The 18,454-nt window shown below is 36.6% G+C and overlaps 1 pseudogene; it reads left to right on the forward strand.

The window, feature by feature from the left end:
• The first annotated feature begins 16,521 nt into the window (after positions 1-16,521).
• LOC147299926 (uncharacterized) lies at positions 16,522-18,008 on the forward strand (annotated as a pseudogene).
• The last annotated feature ends 446 nt before the right edge of the window (positions 18,009-18,454 follow it).

An 18,454-nucleotide genomic window follows, 5' to 3' on the forward strand; every position in this document is an offset into this window, starting at 1 on the left:
CCCTCCTTTTTCTCTCTCTATTTCTCTGCACATCGCCCCAACCACCTCTAGCGGTGGCCTTACCCACCGGCGACGACCCACCCTCCCCCTCTCTCTCTTTCTCTCTTCATCTCCGCACCTCTCTTCATTATGTTCTTCTCAAACCTCTCCACCTTCCTATCAGCCAAACGCCTCGATGTTGTCTGCAAAAACCCAATACACATATACATCCCAATTTCAGATCTACCAAAACCCTTTCCATCAATTTAAACTAAATAGTTCACCATCTTCATATTATTACAGATCTGAATCAAAGCATACGCCTTTAGACAAAACCCAAATTACTTGATCTAAAATTACAGATCTGATTAATGAGATTGAGAAACAATCAAACACGAGTTGGGGCTGGGTGGAGAAGGGGTGCGCAGATGGAACAGAGGGAGAGGAGAGAGAGAGAGAGAGAGAGAGAGAGAGAGAGAGAGAGAAGTGAGGAGACGGCCGGGAAGGTGGTCGGCGTCAGGTGGCTGGGCCATGTGCGCTTGCAGGGGGCGCGAAGGAGAGAGAGAACAGAGGAGAGAGAGAGCGGCGGGCTGGCAAAGGGGACTGGTCTGGGGGGGTTGGCGCCGGCGAGAACAGCTCGCCGATGATCTTGGGTTGTCGGGGAAAGTGGCCGGAGGGGCTGGACTTGGGTGGAGCTGGGTGTGTGCAGGGAGTGCTGCCCGAGAGAGAGAGAAGTGAGAATAAGAGAGAGAGAGAGAGAGAGAGAGAAGAGAGGGTGGGTCGTCGCCGGCAGTAAAGCCACCGCCGGAGGTGGTTGGGGCTGAGTGAAAACGGGGGGGGGGGGGTGAGATCTGCATCTCCCTCTTCAATCCTTTTTTTTCTGTATTTTTTGTGTTTATAGTTTTAAACTTTTTTAATATATTTTTAGTTTTAATCTTGTTTATTTTTAATTATTTTAATATATTATGGTGAATTGTCCATTTTGTCCCTTGAAAATAGGTCATGTGCATGGCACATGTCTATTTTTAACGGAATTCTTGACAGAAGTGACGGATTGTCCCACATTAATACAAATCCTAAATATGTGTCCTAAACTAGCACAAACCCAAACTGGTGTCCTAAACTAAGATTGACCCCAAACTAGGTGTCCTGTTTGAAAATTTTTCCCTTTTTGAAAGCCTAATGTCGGGGACCAGAACGAACTTTCGTTCCATCTTTCGTTGCGTGATTGCGTCAGATTGTAGGTTCTTTCTCTTGAATAGAAAATTGTATAAAAGAAAAGAGTTAAATTACCTGTAGCTCCAGAAATTGTAATAAGTTTAAGTCATAATCCAGTCAGCATGGACTTTAAGCTAGAGGACATTCACTTTATGGGTCTTTACTTGTCTCCTACGTGTTTTTAGATGAGTGTTGCTATTTACACTTTTTTTTTTTTTTTTTTCACACTTCCACTAACTTATTTTGTGAAATTACTTAATTGACATTAAAAAAAATTACCTTAAAAAACAACTCACATAATTTCAAAAAAAAAAAAAAAAAAAAAAAAAAAAAAAAAAAAAAAAAACTCTCCTTACACACCCTAAACCACAACTATACACCCCACCCTCAACCTCACCTCCAACCACAACCAAAACACACCCCACCCGTGACCCCACCTCCATCCCAAAATTGCCGACACCCACCTCCCGCCTTCATCGCCGCTCATGCATCCTCCCTCCACCATAGCCATTGGAAGTTGGATGCCTTAACCTAAAATTTTTGGATTTGAATGTAAATCTAATGCTTTCTTATCTAATTTCAATTAGTTAATCAATCCTAATACCTTTTTCGTCTATTTGCGATGATTTGGAGTGAGATTTTTTAGAGTGCAAGAGTGAATTTTCTGGTTATTCATTTTTGGATTCGCAGGTCGTTCGGCACTAGTCTGCTGAACATTTCGGTTTTGTTCGGTAGTAAGCTGTCGAACTTTTCATTGTAGCTTACTACTGAACGAAACCAAAATGTTCGGTAGACCAATGCCAAACGACCTGCGAAACCCTATAACTCAAACCCGAAATTTCAATCTTGAAACCCAAAAAACCCGCACTCCAAATTATCTCAAACAAAATAAAATAGGTCTTGGGATGGATTAACCAATTTAAATTTGATAAAAAAAACCTAGATTTGCATATGAATCAAAATAATTTAGCTTAAGGAATAACTATGGGTTGACAACAATGGCTATGGTGTTGTAGTAAGGTGGTGAGACCACCAACGGCGGATTGACGGTAGTGAGTTGATGGCGACTTCGACGATTGAGTTAACGGCGGTGGTGACGGCCCCGATGATGATGTTGGTATATAGGGATGTGTTATTGGCTAGGATTGGGTAGGCGTGAGGTTGGGGGTGGGGGTGTGTATTGTCTGAAAGGGTTGAGTGGGTGTGTATTGTTTGAATAGATTGGGTGTAACGACCTGACCCAAATTTTCATTAGAAATTTAAATTTTTATTTGACTATGGTTTTGAGAGGTTTTTAAAAGATGTTGAATTGTATTTGAAAGATTTTGAGATTTATTTGGAAAATAAAAAGGGTTTGGATTTAAAAATTTTTTATATTTTATTTTTGTTTTAATTTGGGGCTTGACCCAAATTTGACTTTTGAAATAAATGAGTTTTCGATTTTGACTTTGGGTCCATTGGATAGGTTTCGAACCCACGAGTTCATAGACACATAGCACGCATCATTTCAAGTTACGGTTTGAAAGATACAGACATGTGAAGTGAGGGGCAATTTTGTAAATTTATAAAAGTGGGTTTTAAATACCCAAAATCAGAAAAATTTTCTGATTTTTCTCTCTCTCTCTAGAATTTTCTAGTGACTTCTCTCTCTCCCTTTTATCTCTCTCTCTCCCGCACTCTTTCTCTCTCGGTGTTTTCTCTTCCCCGCACCCCTCCCCTGCGCGCACCAACCAGCCACCACCATTCACTATCGCCGGCCACCCCTGCCGGCCTCTGCCCCGGCGAGCACCCCCAGGCGCAGACCAGCCCCGCTTCGCCAGCCAGCCACCACTTCGACGAGGGCCACAACACACAGCCCGCAACCCACCTCTGCACGCACCTGCCCCAGCCACCCAGCCACGGTCACTTTTTCGGCAACCTAAGGCTCCGGCGAGCCTCCCCCGACGCCGATCAGCTCAGCCCGGCCCTCCTCCAGCCAGCCCAGCCGCGCGCACAGAAAACCTAGAAAACCAGCAGTTTGGCTCGCCTTTGTCTCGTTGGATTTTGACCAATTTCCAGCGCCAATCACCTCCATTTTAGGTGAGTTTTATTCCTCTTCTATTGGGCTTTCACTTCCTTTCGTTTTGTAGTGTAAAAAAACCTTGGATTTAGAAACTTGAAATTTTGGATTATAGAGCCATTTCGGATTTCCTTTGGGTTTCGGATTCAGGGTCATTATTGGTGTTGGTTTTGGACAAATTTCATCCCTAGGAACCCCAATCGATGTTTAGAATTGAAAAGTATAAGTAGATTTTAGGAAATAGGGTATTTTGGCTAAATTTGGTTTTGGAGCCGCCACTTTGGGCGGCAATTGCAGTGGTCTCAAACACCCACTGTCATCTCTTGAATGCAGGATCATTTAGAGCTAGGGGTGGGCGCGGTGCGGTTCGACTCACTTTTCCCTCGGAACCGTGCACCGCGCCAGACATGAATAGACGGTGAGGTTCGGTGCTGAAAATCGTGAAAAAAATAAAAAACCGAACCAAACCAAACCATCTTGAATGCGGTGCGGTGCGGTTCTCACCACGGTTCTAGGCCTAATGGGGCCTCACACTTGTTTTTTTAAGCCTAAACCCAATTATTTAATGATGCAAACCCATCCTAATTAACAAGTTTTGGCAACAAGAAAACAAATTTACAAGTTAAGAACCTGCTTAAAACAAAGTTACTAACTTACTAGTTACTACAAGTTATAAACCTGCTTCAAAATCAAACAAATAAAGTGACTACAAGTCTACAACTTAGTAACTTACAAACCAACCAAACAAAATAACAAAGTTAACCAATTAAGTTATATAAAGAATATAGAATATAAAGAATATACTAATTTTATTATATAGGGTAATGGGTATAACTAAAATTATATACTAAAACATTATTAATTTATTATTATATTATATATCTAGAAAATAGGTCATAGGGTTATATAAAATATATTTTAGGGTCTAAACCCTAAAATATAGCTAGGTTAATATTAATTTTAATATTTTATTAGGGTTTAGGGTTTAGGGTCTAAAATGTATAAAAATGTGTACAAAAAGTGTATAAAAAGTATATAAAAATGGTATAAATATATATATAAAAAATATATAAAATGGTGTATATGACAATATGTGTATAAAAATATAAAAAAATATATTTTTTGCAAGTATGCAGTGCGGTTCGGTTCGGTGCGGTTAAATAAGGTGTAGAACCGGAACCGGAACCGGAAAGAAGCGGTGCGATTCGGTTTTTTTGGCGGTGTTGACTTTTTTTGATCAACGCGGTTTTTTTGCGGTTCGGCCGGTTTTGGCGGTCCGCGGTTAAAATGCCCACCCCTATTTAGAGCCATTGTTGAGTTGGTTGTTGATCTTGGGTAGGTTGGAAGTGATTAGAGAAACCGAAAAGTGTTTCGGACCATAATTGGAGACTAATTTTACGGTTTTGTTGTGTATTTTATAGGCGAGACGACCGTGGTTCGCGACGATCCAGCGGAGGATCGACCTTAGATTTTCTCACTGTGAGTGGACTCTTATTTCTTTAAATGATTTATGAAATTCGTTATCTATTTTTGATATGTAAAATTTTAGTTGAGAAATTGAAGTTTAAAATAGACTTTTGGTTTTTCCTAGAGTTTATGGAAATATCACCAATTAATTTATATTTAACGTTTTGAAGTTGATTTTGGGATTTGATTAATGGTATAAAATTTTGGATTACAAATGCTACCGCAAATAAATTTCTTCTTGTTGGATGTTGAAACTAGTTTCTTATTTTTACACGTATGGGTTATTTCATATTTTAGTATATGGACGGAAGATTTGATTTGTTTTATGTCTTTGAATGTGATTTATTGAGGACTGTTTTACTAGTTGTGTTTATGCATTTGTTATGAGGATTTAAAGTTTTGGAAATGTTATAAAAATGTTCTTTATTGGTGGAAAAAGACATTATGTTTGGTTATGGGAAAAATAGTTTTAAATCGCCTTTCAGTACCCACCAGGTTATCAGATTGAATAGGTCTTTGGGACCCATTGCAGCACACACATAGGCTTTGGGCCGTGTGTCGTGATGCTTGACCCTTTGGGGGTTGGCTCTGCGTGCACGTAAGACAGAAATTATGGCTCTGCATGCGTATGACAGATTCTCGGCTCTGCGCATGTATGACAGATTATATGGGTAACTGATTGGTATGTGTTTTCAATTGTTAAGTATTTTAAGTGAGGAGTTTATGACAGCAAAGGTTTTAAGTAAGATGGTTTCAGTTGAACAGTTTTATTGATTTTTAATATGTTGAGAATTTGGATTTTCAAAGTTTGATTTTCAGCTTCAGATTTTATTATTTTACTGGGAAATGGTTTTAAAAACTGGGGGATTTCAAAGGACATTCTAAGGTTTTAGAGTTAAACGTGTGAAAAAGGGTTTTTCTGAAAAGATATTTAATCTTCGATTTTCATCTCCATTTAATTGTCCACTCACTGAGCCTATCTCACTGTTTTCTTGTTTTGTCTTAAATTGTCCCCCCAGGTAGTAGCGTTGGTGGAGGTCGAGCCAAACACGACGAGGCATAGCATCCATTTTCCATTCCCGGATCTTGTAGGTATCACTTCCATTTTGTGGAAGTTCCTTTCCTTGAATTGTAAAAATTTCGGTAATAGGAGTAGTGGCTCTGATGACCATATTTAAATTATAAGGTTATTTTATATTGTTGGGTCTGAGACCCTTTTTGGTTGTGGTAGAGGTGGTTGTTGTTTAGAATTGCTTTTAACAGGTTTAGAAATTTCTGGGTTAGTCCATTTTCAGGGGAGGTTCTGCCGAATTTTCGGTAGGATTTTCCTTGATTTTGGATTCCCGCAGGACCTCTCCGAGTTTCAAGGTGGAATCCGGGGGCGGTCCTGTCATTGGGTGAGATGTGTAAGAGAAATTTGGTAAGATGAATGAAATTGGGGGTATTTTGGTAATGAGAGAGGTGTGTTAAAGAAAAATTTTACATTTTAAAAAATAATAGGAAGTGTGGAGGAGAAAAGTGTGTGCAAAACAAAAAAAATGTATGCAAATAGCAGCTCTCTTTTAGATTTGTTTGGTTATTTTCCGTTTTGCCCTTTTCTGTTTAGTCATAGCATAAGCAATGGTGGATGTCATTTGGTATTTGTACCAAAAAATAACGCTTAGGTTATTTTGGCCTAAAAATATTTGTGGCTAATGCATTTTGTGGCCAAGACAGTATTGTTGGCCCATTTCTCCTTGTTTGTGGCCAAGAATAATTTGTAGCCAACTCATTTCGTGGCCAATGAGGGGTTTTAACTCACTTTTTTTTTTTTTTTGTAATTCAAAGCCTAATGTTCGCCCGGGACCAAACTTAAGATCACTAGCTTGCAAGTAAGGCCCACAACCCTAGTATGTTTTTTAGGCCAACAACATGACTACAAATGGATAAGCTCATTCCAAGCATAGGGCAAATAGATGTTTTCATGGCCCATTTATGTGGCCAACTTCAAGAAACAAGTCTAAGATTACGTAGGGACCAAGTCGTCAAGCAATGAGTTCAACTTTAGAAGGATTTCTATCTTCATTAATGATGAGATTTGATCCATCATTAACTAGCGTGTGAATACGCTTTTGAGTATATTAGGTGCAACCGTGATGTATTCACTAGCGTCGCCATGGACATTCTTACTACTAGGGATCGGATGTAGGCCGACTAGTAGCGGTACTACGATACAGGCTAGGTGTAACACCCCAAATTTTAATGATTTTGGCTCATTTACTACTTTACTCATTTACTATTTAATCTCATTTGTTATTTATCCTTACAAAAATTCGACGGAAATTAGTATCAAAATACCGAAATTTTGAATGAAACTTTACCATATGTTTATTTAACATATTATCTACTATATTGATAAAAAAAAACATTGAAGAAACCAAATTCTATGGTAGGTTTCATGTGATATGTGATGAATATAATGCGCGCTGGAGGCAAATACTGTCAAAAAAATGCTTCACTAATTAATAATTACTTCAATAACACCTCAATTTTATTTTTACTACAATATTGCCACATGAATTACAAAAGTAATCAATACCACATAGAGTTTCTAAAACGTTCAAAATTTTCGCTGTCTTCAGTATCATCATGTCCAGAGTAGGTGTAATGCGAAGAATAATCACCTCAAGATATTTCTCCAGTATAATTTTGCATGTAATTGCCAACATGCTAACCATATGGATCAGGAACCTATTGTTGAATTTGCCCATAAGCATACTCATTTGAAGAGTTTGTCTCTTGTTGTGCCAATGAGTTACTATTAGATTCAACCGAGTAAGGCAGATGTGATGGGTAGAATATTGGAGGGTTTTGTCCATAATTGAAATTGTCACTTTCTACCCCCATAGAGCCAAAAGTGGTGGATAATGAATCTTCTTCTTCTTGTGTCAAACTCTCGTGACCAACGTACTATAGCCTTTTCCTATGGCACCAATTCTTGGTCCGGCACGCCTACTCCCATGATCTTCATCTTGTGTTGCATGTGTGTAGTTTGCTTCGATAGAAAATGGGCTCATATACTCTTGAGAATGTCCAGTGCAATCTTTATTTCCACTACCACCACCACCACCACCACCACCACTATCTCTACCACTACCACTACCTCTACCTCCACTGTTGGTAGGAGTGCCCGATCTTGTGTCAGAGTTGCCTGATCGAGAAGGATTAGTGGGAACTGGCTCATTACGATGTGTCGACCTTGGTTACATAAGTTCATCAAAACTTTCAGTAGAGCTTATCTCCTCATTTAGAACTCTGTCCACATTGATACCTTCATGGCGTGCTTGAGCTACAATATCAGGATCTGGATTGCTTGCATCATCATCTAAATGCAGGGGCCTAATCCACTGATAAAGCTGGTTTCCTTCACATCATCATCCCCTATAGCAGCATCATATATATCCAGCGGATCATATTCATCGACGCAATCCTCCTCTGTTTTCTTGTCTCGAAGTGCAAGCCTTATGTTATAGTAGCAATACATCATCTTTTCTAACCTACTATATGAGAGCCTGTTTCGTTGTTTGGTGTGTATGAGTGCGAAAGTGCTCCAGTTTTTTTCACAAGCTGATGATGACGCCATTTGTAATAAAACTTTGATGGCTAATTTTCTCACAGTAAGCGCATCACTCCCATACATGACCCACCATTTACCTGAAATGAAAAATTTGTTTGTGTAAGTGTAACTATAAAAATAAATAATTAAGTTAATCTAACTTATACAAGTACGATGTATACTCGCTAGGAGACATTCGTGATCTAGCGGCCTTTGCAGCTCGCTCTCCGAACATTTTCCGGGCATCTTTAAAATATGTTAACTAGATACAAATACAATACAAATTATACAATATCAATCAAATATATAATTTAAGACAATCAAATTCTATAAAGTATTAATATTTTTCGTAAGGATTCTTATGGGCCTTATGACAAATTATTTTTACCTCATTTCCAAATTGGCCAACTTCTGGTGAATAAGGATCTAATTTGGAGAATAAGTTGTGCACAACCCGAATAAGTTCATCATCATCTCCAACGCCAGATCTATATTGATAGCGAGGATTCAAATAATAGGCTGCAATCATGCATCAAGTAAATATATAAATACATAATTAGTAATTTAGTACATTAATTGAAAGCTAAATCAATTAAAAAAATTGCGGAACCAAAATAACAAATAAATTATTGGGTTACCTGCTGTATGCAAATCGTGTTGTAACATTTTAAATCATTGATCGTTGATGATTTTTATCCCACCGTGCACCCTGTTTTTTTTCTAGCTCTTCCTTCACGACACACATCAACTCATAAATTGATCACATTGTAGGATACACTTCTGTATCGACAATACGTAAAACTACGTAGACAGGTTCAAACATACCGCACACCTTATGCACCTGTTGCCAAAAAGAGTGATCAAGAACTATATTTTCAACCATGATGCCTGCATCTGAACACCAGAAATTGCTACGACCCCAATCTTCACTGGTGAACAATTGCTTCAACCCCATCATCTTACCATACAAACTCTCCAGTGTAATATAGTTTGTAGCAAATCGGGTGGCACCAGGACGAACAATATTTCCCTTCGTGATCTCTCGCATCTTTGCCAACAACCAGTTATGGTTGTAAATATAATTCGTGATCATTCTGATTTTTTTAATCACATTAGCAACCTGCTCTTTCTTCCTCATCTCTTTAAACATTAGATCAATGCAATGTGCTACACACGATGTTCAGTACACATTGTATTTGTTCATTAACTTCTTACCTGCTTTGACAAATGTAGAACCATTGTCAGTCACAACTTGAACAACATTCTCCTCTCCAACCTCCGTGATTACATCCTTCAGTAGCCCATAAATATATTTATGATCCTTTATGCAATCTGAAGAATCAACCAACTTAAGGAATACCGACTTCCCTTTTGAGTAGGCCATGAAGTTTATGATAGATAGTTTGGTTGGACCTGTCCAACCATCACACATGATTGTGCAACCATAAGTTGCCCAATCGGTCTTCAATTTGTTAACATGCTCTTACATTTCTTGAAACTCCTGGTCCAAAAATCTGGTGCGTATCTGAGAAGGTGTTGGAAGTTCCACTCCTATTCCTGCCTGTTGACATCCTATCACCAAATTTTTGAAATGATGAGATACTGCTTTTGAAGGAGAAACATTTTCATATATGAAGAACTTGTTGATCAAGCATTGTATTCCATCTTTGATTGACCCTCCGGAAAAGAGATTTTTAACACTCTTTTGGCGTGCTTGAGCTGCCTTGTACAAGTTTGGTGCTACTGAAGGTGTTGGTCGTGATTCCCACATGTTTGATCCTCTTTGCATATGTGCACCACTACTAGACCCAGAACCTTGTCCCCTATGTGGGACTTTATGTAAGTGTTCCCTCTGCCATTCTGCTGCTCTAGAGGCTCGAAGTGCAGCTCGAAATTCTCTTCGCTCTTGAGGCTCTATATCATCATTATGATCCTCATCATCATCATCCTCAACATCATCACTCAGCTCAATCTGACCTTGTCCTCGAAGCTCTTCCCTAAGCTCTTCCATCCTTTGCATTTTTTTTGCTCTTTTGGTGTTGTTTGTGTTGCATCCCTGCAATGATGAATTGTTTCACTTCTGGTGAGACACTATTGCATCGTTGCACATTGTTTCCAGGATCCAAACCACTAAGATGGTATTTCAGTCGTGTCACTCCAGCACCCTTTATTACAAGGCCACAATATTTGCATATTGAACCTTGTTTGCTACCCGGTAGTGGATCGGCATGATCCCAAGCTGGATCACGTGATCTCCCTCCACTGACCATTGAATCCTAAATTCCTAATAACAAAAAGACATACACAGTAACACAATAACAATAACAATTAACAAGAGAGTTAAATTCCATATTAATATCATATTAGTATATCACTAAGAAATTAATATCATATTAGTTATTAACTTATTACTAATTAGTAATTTCATATCATATTGATATTACTAATTGGCAATTCCATATTACTAATTTGTAATTTCATATCATGTCACCAATTCCATTTCCATATTACTAATTTCATATTAATTTATTTATTTATTACCAACTCCATATTAATTTCACTAATTCTAAATTACCAATTCGGCAATTTCATACATGATACATATTAGATATTATTAACAAATCATACAAATTCCGTATTAATTATTAACAAATCATACCAATTCCAATTCCAATTCCATATCATATCACCAATTTCAACTTCCATATCAATATTTATATATCATACAAATTACACAAATCATACCAATCAAAATCAACCTAAAATTATACAATCAATTCCAAAATTATACGATTAAAGATTCAAAATTAACCCAAAATCATACAAATTATACAAATCAAAATCAACCCAAAATCATACAATTAATTCCAAATCTATATAAATCAACCCAAGATCAATATAATTTACATGTAAACCCAAAATATGATATTGATCTTAAATAATAGGTGATGATAATTTATCTTGATGCTAAAAAATTTTAACTGTAAATCCATTACTTACAAACTGATTTCAGGGGTTAAGAGAGAGAGGTCGGAGTGGCTTTGAGGTGGTCGGAGTTGGTGAGAAGACAGAGAAATCAGAGAATAGAAATAGAGAACGCCGGTGAGAAGAGAGAGAAAGATGAGTCCAGTCCAGTCCAGGCGTCCAACAAGCCATGGAGAAGACAGAGGAGAGAGAGCGGCGCTGCAGATCGAGTTTAAGATCGAGAGAGGCGTGCAACTGTGCAGGTGAGAATGTGAGGGTTAGCTGGGTAAGTGAACGAAATTTTGACAAAATTGTTCTCAAATTCAAAAAAAATTTGTCTGTTAGGGTGTTCGAAATTTAGAATATTTCTCGAAATATTCCGAAATTTGGTCGAATGTGTGTTAAAATTTCAGAACCCCTAAAAATAGAATTTAAACCCTTAGTCACGCCTTTTAAGTCGAGTGGGCCGAGCAAAAGATCTAGTGGTTTGGTGATGCTCACTCCTACACAGATTTCTATACAGGGACAAGATCATAGTGATTATTGAGGTGCTTTCAAATGAGACCCCGCCTATACTTTGACGACTATTGAATTTTCGAGCTCCAATAGTTCCCTTATGAGCGAGTGAGTGTCACAACGAGTAGTTTGTCTTTTCTTATTACTTTGTCAGGACTTGCTTATTGGCTCATTAATTTTTTGTTGTATGCCACACACACAAGAATTTATATTGCAAGACTAGTTCAGGGGTGTGATGGGTCAACCCCAGTTGGTTTTGACTGATTAATTGAACACCTTTGACTTTGGTTGACCAATGTGTCTAGATCCTGTAATTTGATACTTGATTAATTAATAATCAACTCGGGCCTAATTTTTAATAAAAGGAATAGAAACATACAACTCGAAGGGCTTACCTGTTTAGTGAACGCTCTGCTAGATAACTTTGCCTACCCGTCTTTTGAGGGTAGATTAGTAAACTATCAGGCTTGTGCTTTTCAATCGGTGTGAGGTTGAGGCGCCAGAGGTGGCGATCAAACTTCTATCGGTTGGGGAGTACGCCGGCTACTACTAGCTCAAGACCCGAAATTAGGGCGTGACAGTTTATTCTCTCCACCTCCATCTAGCGTTAACAAATTAGAAGGAGTACATTTGTGTGTCTTGAAGAATTATCCAACTGGTGGACAAGACTTAGGTGTTGTTACCCTCAAAAATCATGGCGAGATTGCCGAGAATTCTGATAAGAACAGTGCAGTCTTTTGAATGTAAATGCGGGTGTGCCACTGCTTTAGGCCGAGAGCCATTTGCAGAATTGATTTGTGTTTGATGTTTTGCGCCGGACCTATCTAACTTCTTCTCAAACAACTGTATGGCAAGTAAGGAACAAAAACTCGCCGAGGTTCTTCCTTCCTTGATCCTCAAGGACTTTAATCATAGGTTTTGGTGACTGTGTTCTCGAACTCATAGGTGAGAATGATTGTATTTTGAGTAATTGGATGAACATAAAAGTAATGGACTTTTATGAAAAATTTAGGAATAACTTGATTATCACGAAAACGAGTCACAATTGTGGTTCTAACAGCAAATCTCATGATCAAAAAATATGAAAATCAAATAGTAAAACCCTAAACAAGATCGATACTAAGGAAAATAAACCATAGCAGAGCTAAAAAACAAAAACAAGAGCCTAAGAGCTTGAGAAATCAAGATGCTTGAGATCTTGAGAATTCTGAAGTTGTGTTGAAATTTGTGTGTTGAATGTGTTGAGAGAGAGATTTCTTCATGCTTGGTGCATCTTATATAGTGATCACCTCCCTATCTTTCAGGAAATCCTTCTTCCATTCGAACTAGGACTCCCTGTTTTTCTTTTCTTCATGCCAAAGTCATCTTACTACTTTCCTAATTTAAAACTCCTAGTCCACCAAGGATAACTCAGCGAAACTGGCTAGGAAGCTTCTGGATCTGTCAGCTCCTCTTGGACTTGAGCTTGATATGTTGGGTTTTTGACTTATACAAAACATGGGCCTAGCCATGATCTTGGCCCAAAATCAAAATATGGTGTAAACAAGTGTATACATTGATCAGAGACGCTGGCAAGCAATGTATAATCCAATTATTATTTTTTATTGGGTGTATAATCCAATTATTGTTCTTGTTATTTATGTATCATGTATAATCCAATTGTTGTTCTTGTTATTTATGTATCATGTATCAATTTGATAAACAATCTTATAAATTTTTAAAAACAAGTGTATTGTGTTTATATGATCATTTTTCACATAAGAATGAGTCCACGTTTAATGAACAAACTTAGAAAATAAATTTGATGAGTGTAATAATAGTCCATTTAGATTGATTATGGTATTATTTCGAAGATTATTAATTAACTATTTTTATCCTGATGACTGTTGAAACAAGTCATAAACGGGATTTGTTTATGCGTTTGGTAATGTAGTGAAGCAAATTTAAGCATATGTTATGAAAAATCTACTTTCTTTGATTAGGCCAAGGAAAACCTAATATTTCATGGGTAATGAATATATATCATTTATTCTACTTATTTATTTATCATTATATATAAAACAAACAGGCCTACTAAATTAAATACCAAAAAATGCCAGTGCTTAACTAAAATTTCAACATCAACAAATTTTATTAGTAAAGAATTAAATGGTAAAATAATCAGCATATTAAAGAAAATGACACATACACTGAGAACTTCTCCCTATTCTTTGGACGCTACTCCACAACTTAACTATTTATCCATTTAATTATTATTTATCTTTTTTTTAATCAAAATTATCTATTTAGTTATACGTCCAACTACCTATGCATTCCATATTAAAATAAATAAATAAATTGTTGCAAAATAGAAATGGACTTTGGACGGAGAGTCTTTTTTTTTCTTATAATGGGTTTAAAAAGTGAATAGTCGACTCTTCACCGAATAATGACCTTCCTCTATGTTTGGCATGACACAAAAAATTCATATCCTTTGTTTGGTAATGTAATTGGATTTCGATATAAATTCATAAATTAGCATATAATAGGACATGAGACTTGGAGTGAAAGAAAAGTAGGAGCAAAGTAAGCTGTAATTTTATTTTTTTTTTATGTCGTTGATATATGCATCTATTATACAGTGAAAAATATGTGAAGGTGGTAGCTAGCTTAGCTTGCAACATAATATAGATTGAATGATTTACCTTATGGATGAGAGTGTTGGTATAGTCCCATATCATCTAGTTACCTTTGGAATATGTGAGTAGGCATTTGTACACCCTTCATTGCCTGCCGGTTTCCAAGGATAAGTTTTACTCATTTGTTTAATATGGTATGAGAGTAGGTGTACCACATCAATAAGTGGTTTGTATCTCTAGCCCTACATGGAGGGGGAATGCCAACTGACTCCAATTCTAGCATTGAGGGGGAGTGTTAGCATAGTTCTATATCGTCTGGGTACCTTTGGAATATATAATATAGGAGAAGAATCCATGACATTATATTTTTTACACAAGTTTTGACACAACTTTTCAGTGGGGCCCATTCTATATAGAATTTTAACCATGGACGGATCCACATTGTGGGCTAGGAGGGCTAAAGGCCACCCTATGTTTTTTTTTTTTTTAAATACACCTACGTATGTTTCCTTTGTCCCCACACCCCACTCCCGTGTCCTCTCTATTTGCTTTGACAAAAAAAAAAACAAATGTTCGGTGGTCTCTACCTCCTTGTCTCACGCAGCCGCTCAGTGGCCACTCTTCATGGTAAGTGGTCCTCACTCCTCTACTCCTCTCTATCTCTCTCTCTCTTGCTCACGGATCTCTCTCTCTCTCTCTCTCTCTCTCTCTCTCTCTCTAGCTCTCTCAAGTAATACTAATATATATCTATTTAATCTCTTATATTTTATTCCCTTAGCCATTTAGGATTTAAGAATTTAAGAATTTAGGGATTTAGCCATTTACGGATTCAATTTTTATGCAATAGTTGTGGTATTTCTATTTTACTCTTAAATGTTTGTAAAATTAAATGAGAATTAATATTTGATTATTCAAATTGTTCATAAACTCAAGGAAAACTCGTGTAATTTGTTGATGTGAGATCGCTTTTAAGCTTAATCTCAATTATTGAAAGTGCAAGTTTGGAAACCAAGTAAACTCTAAATTTCAATATTAAATTCTAGTTGCATATTGCTAGAAAAATAGGTTACTATTGTGTGATTTTGTTTTGTAGAATATCCTTACATGTCATGTTTATAATATATTACCAATAGGTTCTAATTTATAATGTCAGATCATCCACAAATTCCGAAGTGAAGAAAAAATATTCTTTCTTATTTTAAGAAGAGAAGCGACCCTTCTTCATCTGCACCAATTTGTGATTTTGAGTCTCAAAGTGAAGGAGTTGAGACTCAAAAAGTCAAGTTGGATACAAATATTGAGATTACTACTAGTTCTCTTGAACGTGATCCAGGATTACGTCAAGCAATATGGAAGTATCCTATTAATGAACATGATAATGTTCGAATAGCCTATATGCACTTAGGACCATGGCAACCGAAATTAAAAGAATACCTTTCCACTTTTGATGGGCGACAAATGCGTCGATTTCAAGCTTCTTGGTATTCTCAGTGGTCTTGGCTTGAGTATTCAATTAATAGTGACAAGGCATTTTGTTTTCCTTGCTTCATTTTTTATACTAATCCACATTCTCATCTAACATTTATTATGGAGGGGTATCAAAATTGGAAGAGGGTACGTTAACGATGGGAGTAGATGTGGTGTCCTTAAGCATATATATAGGGGCTGTAGACTCAACTCATAATAGAAATATGCAAAAATGAGATCTCTTGAGAAACCCCTCCGCACATATTGATTTACAAATGAATAGAGAATCATTGCAACAAGTGGAGCGAAACCGGTTGCGACTTAGGACCACAATAGAGGCTTGTAGACATCTAACAAATCAAGCATGTGCTTTTAGAGGTGATGATGAATCTAGTAGCTCATCCAATCGAGGCAACTTCATTGAACTTGTTAAAATGTTTGCAAAATTGAATACTAATATTGCAAATGTTGTCTTAGAGAATGCTCCTCAAAATGTCATGTATATTGCACTCGAAATTCAAAAGAAAATCTTACATATTATCACTAACAATGTGAGTAAGAAGATTCGTGATGAAATTGGGGATAAACCATATTGTATTCTTGTAGATGAATTGGTTGATGTATCTAGTAAGGAACAAATGGCTATTATTTTAAGGTTTGTTGATGGTGATGGCCTTATTCAAGAACGATTTTTTGCCATTATGAGTGTTCCCAACACTACATCCATAATTCTTAAAAAAGAGATATCCAAGGTTCTTACTAGTTACAATCTTCAAGTGCAAAATATGATTGGCCAAGGATATGATGGTGCTAGCAATATATGTGGGGCATGGAACGGGTTACAAGCATTATTTATTCAAGATTGTCCATATGCTTATTATGTGCATTGTTTTGCTCATATATTGTCTTCAACTAGCTTTAAATCCTACAGCTAAAGGTGTGCGTGATGTTTGAGATTTTTATTCTATGCTAAATTCCATTGTAAATTTTGTTGATTCTTTTACCAAGCGTCATTGTGAATTACGTGTTATTCAGCAAGATGAAATTCAAGATTTGTTAGATGCTGGGAAGCTTAAGACAAGTATAGGGAAAAATCAAATGTGTGCTTTTTCACGAGTCGGGGCTACTCGTTGGGGGTCTCATTTTCGTTATAGTAGAAGCTTAATTGAGTTATTTGCTTCAACTAATACAATGCTTCAAAGAATGTTTATAAGTGGAATCAACAAAGATATACGTGGAGAAGCCAATTGTCTTCTTAATAGGATGACCTATTTTGGTTTTGTGTTTAACTTGCTTTTGTTGAATAAGGTTATGGAAATCACTAATTTTCTTTCTCAAGCATTGCAGAACAAATCTCAAGACATTATAAATGCTTTGAATTTTGTTTCAACAATAAAAGTATTTCTCCAAGAGTTAAGAGAAAATGGATGGGATACATTTTTGAAAAGTGTGGAATCATTTTGTGAACTACATGACATGGTTATGCCTGATTTGGGTGCTCATTATAGGGTAGGTACATGTCGTTCTTGCCAACAAATTAATTCTATAACAGTTTAGCACTATTATCGTGTAAATGTATTTTATGTTTTATAGACTTTCCGTTGGTGGAGTTAGATACTAGATTTACACCCTTTATAGTGGAACTTCTTACTCTTAGTTTATCATTGGATCCTCGGGATAATTTCAGATCATTTAATACTGATCATATATATGATCTTGCTACGAAGTTCTACCCTCAAGATTTCACTTCAGCTGAGTTACTTGGTTTAAGAATGGAATGTGCATTTTATGAGATAGACATGTGGTCTGATCCCAAATTCCATAATACATCTTCTGTTTATGATTTATATCTGCAATTAGTTGAAACAGGAAAGTTTGCATACTTCCCCATGATTTATAGATTGATTTATTTAGTGTTGACTCTTCATGTTTCTACTGTAACAACGGAACGAGCATTTCATCTTTGAAGATTATAAAAACTCGACTTCGAAACAAGATAGATGATGAGTTTCTTGATGATTGTATGATTCTTAACATTGAAAAAGAACTTTATGATATTATAAATACAGATTCAATAATTAAGGATTTCTATGTTGTAAAGAAGCGCATAGTTCAATTTTCATAAACTTATCTTTTATTTACATTGCATGTTTCATTATTTACTTATTGTGGTATTTTTTATTTCTCGTCTATGTTTTTGTATAGATATACATTTTGAGGGATAAGACTCACTATGTTCCCCCCATGACTAGGTGTATCTTTTATGTTTATTAATAAAATTTCCTCATACCGTCGAGATTTTTTTTTAGTCCCCCTCAATTCTAATTCCTAGATCCGTCCCTTTCAAAGATCCGAATCGTCTATTTTTTAGGTTTCTATTAAAAAATCATCATTGTAAAAAATTAGGTAAATTGGAAATTATTTACTACAAAGATTAAATGGTCAACATTTCAAGTGTTTATTTTGTTAACCATTTAATCTTTGTAGGTAAATGGTTTCCGATTTACCTAATTTTTTGCAAGGATGATTTTTTAATGGAGACCTAAATAATAGACGGTTCGGATTGTTGAA

This window comes from Dryas octopetala, chromosome 1 (assembly GCF_963921425.1).
Source record: "Dryas octopetala chromosome 1, drDryOcto1.1, whole genome shotgun sequence".
NCBI lineage: Eukaryota > Viridiplantae > Streptophyta > Magnoliopsida > Rosales > Rosaceae > Dryas > Dryas octopetala.